At 42.4% G+C, this 14,503-nt stretch overlaps 1 long non-coding RNA gene across 1 annotated transcript; it reads right to left on the reverse strand.

Annotated features, from left to right (window-relative positions):
- Positions 1 to 450: 450 nt before the first annotated feature.
- LOC139538908 (uncharacterized) lies at positions 451 to 14,030 on the reverse strand. The gene is made up of 4 exons (XR_011667827.1): positions 13,952 to 14,030; positions 13,653 to 13,712; positions 12,616 to 13,009; positions 451 to 3,172 (listed from the first exon to the last, which is right to left on the reverse strand). It is a non-coding gene; the product is annotated as an uncharacterized lncRNA (long non-coding RNA).
- Positions 14,031 to 14,503: the final 473 nt, after the last annotated feature.

Consider the following 14,503-nt stretch of genomic DNA (forward strand, 5'->3'; position numbering starts at 1 on the left):
CAAGTTTCTCCCATATAACCTCAAGTGTACCTCATCTCGCACTTTCCTGGTAAAGAACACTGTTTGAGTTTTCTCTACAGAGAACCTGAATCCCCACATTAATGCCCACTGCTCTACCTCATCAATTGCTTCCTGTACCTTCCTGACTATGTGTATGGCACATTTCTTCCCCTCTTCCATAAACAAAAAAATCCTTAACAAGTAGATACTGTATCTACCATCTCAACGTTATACTCATTCATTATGCATTGAATATACTTAGAATTATGATGAAAATGAGGGTAGCTAGCAACGATCTTTAATCATAATGGAATGGAGGAAGGTAATTTGCATGCACATGGTGAAATGCAATAGATAAGCCTAATGGACAAAGTAATGTTTTATGACACATTGTTGTAATAAGGAAGCAACACTTGCTATCATATAATGAGCACACCACACAGCAACAAATTCTTTGAAAAATAGCTTTATTAAATGTACAAAAATAAGTTCAGTGTGTTCATGTTTATGTGGAACTGTGCTTAAAGGGGCAATCTACAGTAGCTATATAAATTGTTGCACTTATAAATTAATGACATATAACCATTGATTCTTGAAGAATATAACTTATGAACGCCTTATGAGTTTAGTTCAACTGTTATACCCCATCAGAACTAAAAATATAAGCTTGTTTTACTACAATGTTTGTAAACAATACATGTAAACAAACACTGTATAGCCTCAAAACATGATTAAAACGATAATTTTGATATTATGGATGGTCAGCCCTTGCACCCATAGCTATGTCTATGAATTTGAGAGTGGTTACATTTCTCCAGCCCCATACCTCAGCTTTCTAGAGAAACAGTGGCGGGGAGAACGATTTGTCAACTGCTGATTGCCGCTTTAAAGCATTTGGAGGTGCCAATAAAATATTTAGATATGCCCTCAGAGGAAGTGTTAAGGAGAAAAGAAGAGATATTGAGAACATTAAGTACGACAATCTCTGCACATATAGTAGGTAGTACATTTTCAAGTATTTTTTCTGATATTTTTTTGCTTAACCAATGGGCCAAATAAATATAATTGAATCAACAAAATATAAGAGTTTCACCATTGGAATGCAGAGAATGGTTAAACATGGGGAATACTGATTTCTCTAAGTGTCACGTTCCTGACCTGTTTTATGTTATTTTTGTATGTGTTTAGTTGGTCAGGGCGTGAGTTGGGGTGGGCATTCTATGTTTTGTGTTTCTATGTTTAGGTCACTTGTAATTAGCCTTATATGGTTCTCAATCAGGGACAGGTGTTTGACGTTTTCCTCTGATTGAGAACCATATATAGGTTGGCTGTTCACTGTTTGTTTTATGGGTGATTGTCTTCCGTGTCTGTGTCTGCGCACCACACGGGACTGTAGCGTTTGTTCGTTCGTTTGTTATAGTCTGTACCTGTTCCTACGTTCTTCGTGTTATATGTAAGTTCTCATGGTTTAGGTCAGTCTACGTTCGTTTTTGTTATTTTGTAATCCTTCCAAGTGTTTGTTTTCGTGTTTCGTCGTTTGCTTTAATAAATCATTATGTATTCATAACCCGCTGCATTTTGGTCCTCCGATCCTTCTCTCCTCTCCTCGTCCGAGGAAGATCTAGACACCCGTTACACTAAGGTTATAACTGTTGCTGAAGAGCAGTGCCTCCACCACAGTACTTCGATTTGGAATGATAATAACATGACAATACCATTTATTTGCTCTTAGATGTGATTGTAATTGTAAATATGTAATTGTACTTTTGTTAATTGGTTATAGCCTGCAGGTGAGGAAGGATGGCCATTACATTTTTTGGACTTCAACCCATATTAGTGGCACGTTCGTCGTCTGAAGATGAGGAATCATCGGACCAAAGCGCAGCGTGGTAAGTGTTCATGTTAATTTTTTTTAAACAGAACACTAAACAAAATAACAAAGAGAATGAACGAAACGAAACAGTCCTGTCTGGTACAGACACAAAGACAGAAAACAACTACCCACAAAACACAGGTGGGAAAAGGCTACCTAAGTATGGTTCTCAATCAGAGACAACGATAGACAGCTGCCTCTGATTGAGAACCACACCCGGCCAAACACAAAGAAAAAGAAAACATAGAAATAGAAAATCATAGAAACACAAAACATAGAATGCCCACCCCAACTCACGCCCTGACCAAACCAAAATAGAGACATAAAAAGGATCTCTAAGGTCAGGGCGTGACAATTAGTGAAGAAACATGATAGAAGCATGTTAACATCTCTATGATTCTCATTACATGATGAAACATCAATATAGCAACCCGGTTCAATTTAACAGTCCAAAGTGGCCACAAAGTGACTTCATAAGTTATCCTTTATAAGGTATATGTGATACAGTGATTTGATAAACTGATAACAGTACCAAAGCAAAATTATACAATTAAAATAAAGTAAATTAATTACAAGAATAATTCATTTAATGTTTGCATTATTATTAAACGTACATGCAGATCCAATTATTCATTTCCAGCCCAGATTGAATGTTGCTCTTCTTCCTTCACAGTGGGTGTCCTCAGACAGACAGACACATTGTATTGTGAACAAGATAGCCGCCAAAGCTATGTATCTGAAGCCTCAATGGATTCGAGGCTTATGCTGTGTGCTTCGGAACCTTCTTCGCTGTGGATTGGGATTGTCTCCATGCCAACCTTTCCCATGGCAAAGTTCATGAAGACCTGTTATTCAGACTGCTTTACATACTGTAGGGTTATGCCCCAAATGGCACCCTATTCCCTAGTGCACTACTTTTGACCTATAAAGGGAATAGGGTGCCATTTTGGGATGCAGCATCAGTAATAGGTTCATACCCTCTGTCAATCACTGAATAGGATTCAAAACATATTTTTGCACCTTGATTTTTGAAGTGTGAAGACATAATGGCCTTTTAAGTCTCTGCCAGACTCCCCCCACCATCTCTGTCTGTCTCTCTTTTCTCACACCCCATATCTCACTTTCTCCATCTCCCTTCCTCTCCCTGTCTCTCTCGCTCACCTCATCCAGGGTAGTCTGGCTGACAGAGAAGTGCTTGATCTGAAAAGTGGCCTTGTTGGACTCCAGCTGGTCAAAGATGTCTGCCATACCTCCAGGTGCCACAGGAACATGATACTCCACAATGAAAGAGTGTTGGTCCTGGGAGGAGACAGGAGGGCACATGTCAATCAATATATCATCAATCAGGTGCCATACATCATAAACTGTGTGAATGTGCTTTGGGAACGTGCTGGGGGAAATGTGGGGAAGTGGTGTTGCATGAAGTTGGTAATAAACTCCACCTCACAGGAAGACACTGCCAGATACGTCTTCACTGTGAAGCCACTGCCAAAGCTGAGAGACACACACTCAACCACAAAGGAATGTATATATTTTATTACCAATCAGAGTCAATGTTATTATCTGTCAGAAGGGGGAATATTAGGTTACAGCCATAGCGTACAGTTAGCCTGGTCCCAGATCTTTTTGTGTTGTAATGGTGCAATAGCTGGCTATACAGCACAAATAGATCTGGGAACAAGCTAGCTTAGGGCACAGGAAACAAACATCAAATCAGTCAGGGCACAGTAGGAATTGCCTGGTCCTAGATCTGTTTGTGCTGCCTATGGCCGTTGTCACGACAAACAATGACCATATGAGTTGGCAAGGCAGCACATAATACATATGGGACAATGCTACACAGCAAAACCTTCAGTGTAAGAAAAAAACATTAAATTAACACAGAGTGTTAATTCAGCACGTAAAGTGTTGAGTCTGTGGACCCATAAAGACACTGTAATATTGTTAAATTACCACACTGCTTAGTGTAAAGCCATATTCATATATTTTCCAGAGTTTCTTGCCTTTCCAGAAAATTCCTTGCCTTTCCATGATTATATTTGTTATTGAACGAGACATGGTTGTTGCATTCATCTATTTTTTGGTCCTATGTACTTCAAGTGAGATTTATTTAACACAATACAACATGTATTTCATAAAGCCTTATTTTGATGGCCTAGTTTTACCCTAATACAAAGCCCAAAAACGCAAACCAAAACCATGCCCATCATTATCATATTTCTCAGCAGGCTGTATTTCAGGTTGTTTCAATATCTGTTTGTGCATGTACATTGATTGATTGAGTCATACATTTTATGCTACTAAAACCCGGAAGCTTATAAGAAATCCTGCTATGTCCTGCGACGAACAAACAAACAGGCAAAGCATCAATACAGGGCTAAGATTGAATCATACTACACCGGCTCCGACGCTCGTCTTATGTGGCAGGGCTTGCAAACTATTACAGACTACAAAGGGAAACACAGCCGCGAGCTGCCCAGTGACACGAGCCTACCAGACACGAGCCAATCACTTCTATGCTCGCTTCGAGGCAAGCAACACTGAGGCATGCATGAGAGCATCAGCTGTACCGGAAGACTGTGTGATCCCGCTCTCCGTAGCTGACGTGAGTAAGATCTTTAAACAAGTTAACATTCACAAGGCTGCGGTGTCTTCACTGACATTTTCAACATGTCCCTGATTGAGTCTGTAAAACCAACATGTTTCAAGCAGACCACCATAGTCCCTGTGCCCAAGAACATGAAGGCAACCTGCCTAACTGACTACAGAACCGTAGCACTCACATCCGTAGCCATGAAGGGCTTTTTCAACACCATTATCCCAGAAACCCTAGACCCACTCCAATTTGCATACTGCCCCAACAGATCCACAGATGATGTAATCAATATTGCACTCCACACTGCCCTTTCCCACCTGGACAAAAGAAACACCTATGTGAGAATTCTATTCATTGACTACAGCTCAGCGTTCAACACCATAGTACCCTCAAAGCTCATCACTAAGCTAAGGTCCCTGGGACTAAACAGCTCCCTCTGTAACTGGATCCTGGACTTCCTGACGGGCCGCCCCCAGGTGGCAAGGGTAGGTAACAACACATCCACATGCTGATCCTCAACACTGGGGCCCCTCAGGGGTGCGTGCTCAGTCCCCTCCTGTACTCCCTGTTCACTCATTAGTGCATGGCCAGGCACGACTCCAACGCCATCATTAAGTTTGCAGATGACACAACAGTGGTAGGCCTGATCACCGACAACAACGAGACAGCCTACAGGAAGGAGGTCAGAGACCTGGCCGTGTGGTGCCAGGACAACAGCCTCTCCCTCAACGTGATCAAGACAAAGGAGATGATTGTGGACTACAGGAAAAAGAGGACCGAGCACGCACCCATTCTCATCGACGGGGCTGCAGTGGAGCAGGTTGAGAGCTTCAAGTTCCTTGGAGTCCATATCACCAACAAACTAACATGGTCCAAGCACACCAAGACAGTCGTGAAGCGGGCACGACAAAACCTATTCCCCCTCAGGAGATTGAAAAGATTTGACATCGATCTTTAAAAGGTTCTACAGCTGCATCATCGAGAGTGGTTGCATCACTGCCTGGTATGGCAACTGCTCGGCCTCCGACCACAATGCACTACAGAGGGTAGTGCGAACGGCCCAGTACATCACTGGCGCCAAGCTTCCTGCCATCCAGGACCTCTATACCAGGCAGTGTCAAAGGAAGGCCCTGAAAATTGTCAAATACTCCAGCCACCCTAGTCATAGACTATTCTCTCTGCTACCACACGGCAAGCGGTACCGGAGCGCCAAGTATTTGTCCAAGAGGCTTCTAAACAGTATCTACCTCCAAGCCATAAGACTCCTGAACATCTAGTCAAATGGCTACCCAGACTATTAACATTGCACCCCCCCCCCCCCCCCCCACTCTCCACATCACTGACACTCTCTGTTGTCATCTATGCATAATCCCTTTAATTAACTCTACCTACATGTACATACTACCTCAACTAACCGGTGCCCCCGCACATTGACTCTGTACCGGCACCCCCCCGTATATATTGTTATTTTTTACTGCTCCACTTTAATTACTTGTTGCTTTTATCTCTTATTCTTATCTGTATTTTTTGAAACTGCACTGTCGGTTAGGGGTTCGTAAGTAAGCATTTCACTGTAAGGTTGTCATCACGTCTTGCAGTCAATTTTGCCTCAATGTTTCTCAGAATAGCAGCTGACTCTACAGCACAGTGGTACTGGCCTTCAAGCATCGTGATCGTGTCACTGAATACGGTCAAGTTTCCATGGACAAAGTCCAGCCAAAGTTCAGTCAGTGGATCTTCGAGCATTGTTCGCAGGACAACAGGGCATTTGTCTTCAGAAAGAAAAAAGGATTTCAATGGCACATACCTTTTCAGCACTCTTTCTAGAGCAGGGAGCATGGACAGCCAGCAAACATCCAGCCAAGATGGCTTAGCAGTTCAGACGTCATTTCTGTTTCGTATTGTCGTGTCCTGTATATATATATATTTACACCTTTCTTCGCATATCTTTTATATATTTTATTATCCAAGAACTCAACTACAAAAGCTTCCCTGCAAAAGCTTTCCTGCAACCCGCTTCACCAATTACAAAAAAGTATTATTTACCTCAAATCTGAAAAACCACCGTGGAAGCTAGCCAGGGGCTAATTCAGAAGCTAGCCAGAAAGCTAACCAGAAGCTATCCGATAGCTAGCCAGAAGCTAATCTGTAGCTGCCCAGAAATTAGCCGGTCTGCTGGCCAGCGTTGGTGTTTCAGCTGCCCACGTTTTGTGGTCATCAGCTATTCCTTTAGCTCGATAATCTACCGGCACTTTTGTGCAACGCGACTCGGACCGGAGCATTCCGGGACTTTTTTTTCTTTTTCTCTCAGTTTCCCCGGATTTCAGCCGCAGGCTCTGGACATTTGCAGCTAGCTAGCTGCAAACCGTGTGACTACTGGCTTACGTCGATCCTGGGCTACAGCCACCTATTCCGGACCCTTTTATTTATTTTTTTTTATTTTTTTTCATTTTTATTTTCTTTCATAATTTTTATTATTTTTTTTTCGTATTTATTTTTTTTTATATATATTTTTTGTTGTTTTGTTGCTGCAGATACGGAGCCCCACCGGGCCTGCACGACTGACTGCCGACGTTATCTGCCCGAGGGAGTTATCCAACTGGCACCTCCGTCCCGACGTTACCTGAACGCTCATCTGGGGCCCGCTAACCGTTAGCTGTCTTATCGGCTGCTATCTGAATAAGTATATCTGACAATTATTAATATTATTTATAAAAAAAAATAAAAAAAAATTATTTTTTAAATTTAATTTTTTTATTTTTTTTATTTTTTAATTATTATTATTATTTTTTAATTGTTTATTTTTTTTTATTTTTTATTCTTGGGTCACTATATCTATTTTGCCAATTTGGATTGATCCCCTCTACCACACGGAACCCCACTAACCTACCGACGGAAACGAACGAGACATCTACAAATAGACTTCCATACTATGCTATCTTGCTACCGATAGCCATCTACCCGGCCAGCTGTCTGGATCGCCGTGACCCCAACCAACCTCTACTCACTGGACCCTTATTGATCACTCGATTAAGCATGCCTCTCCTTAATGTAAATATGCCTTGTCCATTGCTGTTCTGGTTAGTGTTTATTGGCTTATTTCACTGTAGAGCCTCTAGCCCTGACCACTATACCATATCCAACCTCACAGTTCCACCACCCACATATGCGATGACATCACCTGGTTTCAATGATGTTTCTAGAGACAATATCTCTCTCATCATCACTCAATACCTAGGTTTACCTCCACTGTATTCACATCCTACCATACCTTTGTCTGTACATTATTCCTTTAAGCTATTTTATCGCCCCCAGAAACTTCCTTTTACTCTCTGCTCTAGAAGTTCTAGACGACCAATTCTCATAGCTTTTAGCCGTACCCTTATCCTACTCCTCCTCTGTTCCTCTGGTGATGTAGAGGTGAATCCAGGCCCTGCAGTACCTAGCTCCACTCCTATTCCCCAGGCGCTCTCTTTTGATGACTTCTGTAACCGTAATAGCCTTGGCTTCATGCATGTTAACATTAGAAGCCTCCTCCCTAAGTTTGTTTTGTTCACTGCTTTAGCACACTTTGCCAACCCGGATGTTTTAGCCGTGTCTGAATCCTGGCTTAGAAAGACCACCAAAAATTCTGACATTTTCATCCCCAACTACAAGATTTTCAGACAAGATAGAACGGCCAAAGGGGGCGGTGTTGCAATCTATTGCAAAGATTACCTGCAGAGTTCTGTTTTACTATCCAGGTCTGTTCCCAAACAATTTGAACTTCTACTTTTAAAAATCCACCTCTCTAAAAACAAGTCTCTCACCGTTGCCGCCTGCTATAGACCACCCTCTGCCCCCAGCTGTGCTCTGGACACTATATGTGAACTGATTGCCCCCCATCTATCTTCAGAGCTCGTGCTGCTAGGCGACCTACATTTTAACATGCTTAACACCCCAGCCACCCTACAATCTAAGCTTGATGCCCTCAATCTCACACAAATTATCAATGAACCTACCAGGTACCACCCCAATTCCGTAAACACGGGTACCCTCATAGATATCATCCTAACAAACTTGCCCTCCAAATACACCTCTGCTGTTTTCAACCAAGATCTCAGCGATCACTGCCTCATTGCCTGCATCCGTAATGGGTCAGCGGTCAAACGACCTCCACTCATCACTGTCAAACGCTCCCTGAAACACTTCAGCGAGCAGGCCTTTCTAATCGACCTGGCCGAGGTATCCTGGAAGGATATTGATCTCATCCCGTCAGTAGAGGATGCCTGGACATTTTTTAAAAATGCCTTCCTCACCATCTTGAATAAGCATGCCCCATTCAAGAAATTTAGAACCAGGAACAGATATAGCCCTTGGTTCTCTCCTGACCTGACTGCCCTTAACCAACAGAAAAACATCCTATGGCGTTCTGCATTAGCATCGAACAGCCCCCGTGATATGCAACTTTTCAGGGAAGCTAGAAACCAGTATACACAGGCAGTTAGAAAAGCCAAGGCTAGCTTTTTCAAGCAGAAATTTGCTTCCTGCAACACAAATTCAAAAAAGTTCTGGGACACTGTAAAGTCCATGGAGAATAAGAACACCTCCTCCCAGCTTCCAACTGCTCTGAAGATAGGAAACACTGTCACCACCGACAAATCCACTATAATTGAGAATTTCAATAAGCATTTTTCTACGGCTGGCCATGCTTTCCACCTGGCTACCCCTACCCCGGACAACAGCACTGCCCTCCCCTCTGCTACTCGCCCAAGCCTTCCCCATTTCTCTTTCTCCCAAATACAGTCAGCTGATGTTCTAAAAGAGCTGCAAAATCTGGACCCTTACAAATCAGCCGGGCTAGATAATCTGGACCCTTTCTTTCTAAAACTATCTGCTGAAATTGTTGCCACCCCTATTACTAGCCTTTTCAACCTCTCTTTCGTGTCGTCTGAGATTCCCAAAGATTGGAAAGCAGCTGCGGTTATCCCCCTCTTCAAAGGGGGGGACACTCTTGACCCTAACAGCTACAGACCTATATCTATCCTACCCTGCCTTTCTAAGGTCTTCGAAAGCCAAGTCAACAAACAGATTACCGACCATTTCGAATCCCACCATACCTTCTCCGCTATGCAATCTGGTTTCAGAGCTGGTCATGGGTGCACCTCAGCCACGCTCAAGGTCATAAACGATATCTTAACCGCCATCGATAGGAAACAATACTGTGCAGCCGTATTCATTGACCTGGCCAAGGCTTTTGACTCTGTCAATCACCACATCCTCATCGGCAGACTCGACAGCCTTGGTTTCTCTAATGATTGCCTCGCCTGGTTCACCAACTACTTCTCTGATCGAGTTCAGTGTGTCAAATCGGAGGGTCTGTTGTCCGGGCCTCTGGCAGTCTCCATGGGGGTGCCACAGGGTTCAATTCTTGGACCGACTCTCTTCTCTGTATACATCAATGATGTCGCTCTTGCTGCTGGTGATTCTCTGATCCACCTCTACGCAGACGACACTATTCTGTATACTTCTGGCCCTTCTTTTGACACTGTGTTAACAACCCTCCAGGCGAGCTTCAATGCCATACAACTCTCCTTCCGTGGCCTCCAATTGCTCTTAAATACAAGTAAAACTAAATGCATGCTCTTCAACCGATCGCTGCCTGCACCTGCCCGCCTGTCCAACATCACTACTCTGGACGGCTCTGACCTAGAATATGTGGACAACTACAAATACCTAGGTGTCTGGTTAGACTGTAAACTCTCCTTCCAGACTCACATCAAACATCTCCAATCCAAAGTTAAATCTAGAATTGGCTTCCTATTCCGCAACAAAGCATCCTTCACTCATGCTGCCAAACATACCCTTGTAAAACTGACCATCCTACCAATCCTCGACTTCGGTGATGTCATTTACAAAATAGCCTCCAAAACCCTACTCAATAAATTGGATGCAGTCTATCACAGTGCCATCCGTTTTGTCACCAAAGCCCCATATACTACCCACCACTGCGACCTGTACACTCTCGTTGGCTGGCCCTCGCTTCATACTCGTCGCCAAACCCACTGGTTCCAGGTCATCTACAAGACCCTGCTAGGTAAAGTCCCCCCTTATCTCAGCTCGCTGGTCACCATAGCAACACCTACCTGTAGCACGCGCTCCAGCAGGTTTATCTCTCTGGTCACCCCCAAAACCAATTCTTCCTTTGGCCGCCTCTCCTTCCAGTTCTCTGCTGCCAATGACTGGAACGAACTACAAAAATCTCTGAAACTGGAAACACTTATCTCCCTCACTAGCTTTAAGCACCAGCTGTCAGAGCAGCTCATAGATTACTGCACCTGTACATAGCCCATCTATAATTTAGCCCAAACAACTACCTCTTTACCTACTGTATTTATTTATTTATTTTGCTCCTTTGCACCCCATTATTTCTGTCTCTACTTTGCGCTTTCTTCTACTGCAAACCAACCATTCCAGTGTTTTAAGTTTTATTTTACTTGCTGTGTTGTATTTACTTCGCCACCATGGCCTTTTTATATTTTTATTTATTTATACATATATTTGTTTGCCTTCACCTCCCTTATCTCACCTCACTTGCTCACATTGTATATAGACTTATTTTTTTTTCACTGTATCATTGACTATATGTTTGTTTTACTCCATGTGTAACTATGTGTTGTTGTATGTGTCGAACTGCTTTGCTTTATCTTGGCCAGGTCGCAATTGTAAATGAGAACGTGTTCTCAATTTGCCTACCTGGTTAAATAAAGGTTAAATAAAATAAATAAAATAAAAACATTGCTGTGTCCAAAAATTTTATGGTACTCCTGGCCAACAAACTCACAAAAGCTCTTCAGGTTTTCTACTCTTGACGGTGAAAAAGTGGAATGCCACGACTTTGTTTTGCAGGTTACATTTTTGGATGACCACCAGGACTGCAGCTGCAATCTCCTCTGCTGTTTCTCCTTTCAATTCAACAAAATCAAGCAGTTTTGTTTCCACATATATCTGACTACTATTGGCAGCAGCTTTACATGTCCATGATTGGATGCATCAATGGCCAGGGACACAAATTCAACCTGGTCTAGGTCCTGTGTTACCAAAGTGGTTGCCCATGGTGCTAACACGTTACTTACTGTGGCGTCACATTTTGTCCTAGCACGTGTAAACTTCGGCTCATAAAGCTTTCGTGTCAGTTATGCTGTGCAGTCCATAGATCTGTAACTATGATTGTGTCGCATAGTGTGGTATGCAAAGACACCCTCCTGCACAGCTAAATCATATTCTTCTTGGGAAGGATCTACTTTCTTGAAGAATGTGGTGACAGAGGGTATACCAACACGGGCAATCAGAGAGGCTTTATGCTTTTTTTGTCTGTTGATGTTCTACCACTGCCGTTCTTCCCCCGCTGCCATTTGAAAAAAAGGAATTACAAAGGGTGCAGTTAACCATTCTATCGTCTTGACCTGAGCGTATAAATGGAAATTCTCTCGTCATGTTGTCATTAAAATGGCATTTCCGTTTCTTGGAAAGAGCCATTGTACCTCCTCTGTCTGTTCTTCTTCACTCTCCTTCTGTCACTCTTCTTACTCTCAACTTTTTCTCCTCCTCCAATCGTCTTCCTGATCTTTCTTCCTTTCCTTCTCTTTACCTTTCCACCTCACTCTCCTCGCTTCACTCTTTTTACTCCCTTAATTTTTCCTTCTCCAATCTTTAATAATAAATAGTACACTATTAGATAAAATACTTTGGTTAACAGATTCCCATTGCTTGCCTCATTTTGTATTTTATCTCAAAAACATTGTTTGGAATAATAAATTGGCAGGCTCTGTAATCATATCTTTCCTCTATCTCACTCTTCTTCCTATCCAGTCTTTCTCCTTTCCACTCTAACAGAAAACATTATGCTAATGTTATCCATGAAAATGTCAAAATATATTTTCACACTACTTATAACACTACACTACACACTGCATTAATTTAATATAATCATATTTTCAAAATAGCCCGTCCACTGCATGTTTACATGTGAACGTTTTTTAACCTAGCTACATAGCTAATGTTAGCTAGCATAACCTATTTAAAACCATATAACGCAAACCATTTAACTATAAAATACGTTGTGAAAGAACATCATTAGCTAGTATCTCAAATGAGTGTAACTTACCTGGCTTGAAAATACGTTTGTGGTGATGTTATGGATTCACTTGACACTTGCTAGCTTCTGGCCGAGTTTTCCACAGCAGTTTTCTCTAAAACTAGCGCGAGCAAGTAGTTAGAAGTAGAAGAGTGAATGAAGCTGATATAGCGAGCGGCCCCCTCTGCTGGACAAAACAAGCACAACAAGATTGAGACGTCAACCGGTAGACTCTGATGCCCGGTGTTTCTTGCCACGTAAAATATTATTTCACTTTGCAGTCTGTTTTTAACGCACAGTTAAAAACGGGGACATTTCCGGGGACAGCTCCAGCCGGGGACTGTCCCCGGAAAACGGGGACGTCTGGTCACCCTACAGGCTCTGTACTAGTAAAACTGGTGTCATCATCAGCAGCAGGATTAGTCTGTAGGACACACAGTAGTCAGTGATTAGCCAACATTTTACTACTTTGTCTCCATCAATACACACTCAAACAAGGGGCTATATCCACCCAACCCCATCGTGTCAATAGATCACACATACTAACCTTCACACACACACAATACCTACCCGCAACCGACACCAGTCAGTCAACCACACATCCAGTCCTTACTAATACTGATTTTTCTCAAATGTTGACTTCAAGCCTTGAATGAACAATCAACTAAGCCTCCATAATAAGGAGAAAACTACAGTAGACGTTGTAGCTTGTCTTGTTTTGCACGCTTTGTACAAAATAATAAAAATGCAATACTACAGGATATTTCTTAACGTAGCTCTTTATTAGCTAGCTATAACTGGCATGTTCACGTATCGCCAACCAGGATCAAACTGACCATCACCTAACCATTTGGGTGGTCTTAACCAATCATAGCACAGTATGATATGGCGGTAAAATGCATCCAATTATAATTCAGTATGTTTACACATATGAATATTACATAGCCTACTTGTAAACACACCAACAAGACACGGACCATGTTTATGCCTAGCTCCAGTATATTTGCGCATAATGGAGTCATGGGAAAATTTTGTATATTTAAGTAAGATTTTACAAGGTGACTTACACTAGTACCTGGTGCTGAGCTTGATGTCAATGCCACTGAAGATGTTGATGGGATCGGACTCTAAATAGAACACACAACGTTAGTCACATTAGCCTCTGTGGTAGTTAGTTAGCTAGCTAACATAACCCAATGAAGCTAACATTAGCATGTAAAGTTACAAATCACATTGCCAGATAGCAGCTGGCTAATTACATTGAAATGCTTTGGAATGTGTAGTGTGAACGCTGCGTGTAACACATCCGGTATCAGGATAATTAAATAGCAAGGTCTGCTAACTTTCTTTAATTATGTTTAATTACCGCAAACAATGAATGGCAAATGCAATTTTCGTATATACGGGTTCGCTGTATCACCACGCAGGGTACACAGGGAACTGCAGGAACTACGTAAACAGCTGTTCTTATACCGTGATGACGTAGTTCCAACGTGTCTGTTGGCCTATCACAGTAGAGGCTGGGCGCGGTTTAGACTTTGCCCCGCCTTTGCTGGCCCTCGGATTTGTCCAAGCCCCTTGGCACGTTCCTTTTGTCCACATCTGGTTGCTGGGTAGATTACATCCGTCTTGTGTCTGTCGATTCTACACTGAAACAGTTCCTAATATGGTATTGTCCAGTATTCTAACCTCCTGGTTGGCCTAGAGAGATGCACCCCTCCCCTCTCCATACTGACCACAGCTTTTATGGCCTGTGTTGGTCAGTCCTTACACACCCATCTGTATTGTTTGTGTGTGTGTGTGTAACAAAACAATATTCATCTTCAAACAATATGCTAACAGGCTATAGTGCATAAACATAAATCCTAACAGTAGCCAGAGTATTATGAAAGTTAGCTAGCTCGATTTTTGTTCAGAT

The sequence above is a fragment of the Salvelinus alpinus genome, chromosome 14 (assembly GCF_045679555.1).
Source record: "Salvelinus alpinus chromosome 14, SLU_Salpinus.1, whole genome shotgun sequence".
In the NCBI taxonomy this organism is placed as follows: domain Eukaryota; kingdom Metazoa; phylum Chordata; class Actinopteri; order Salmoniformes; family Salmonidae; genus Salvelinus; species Salvelinus alpinus.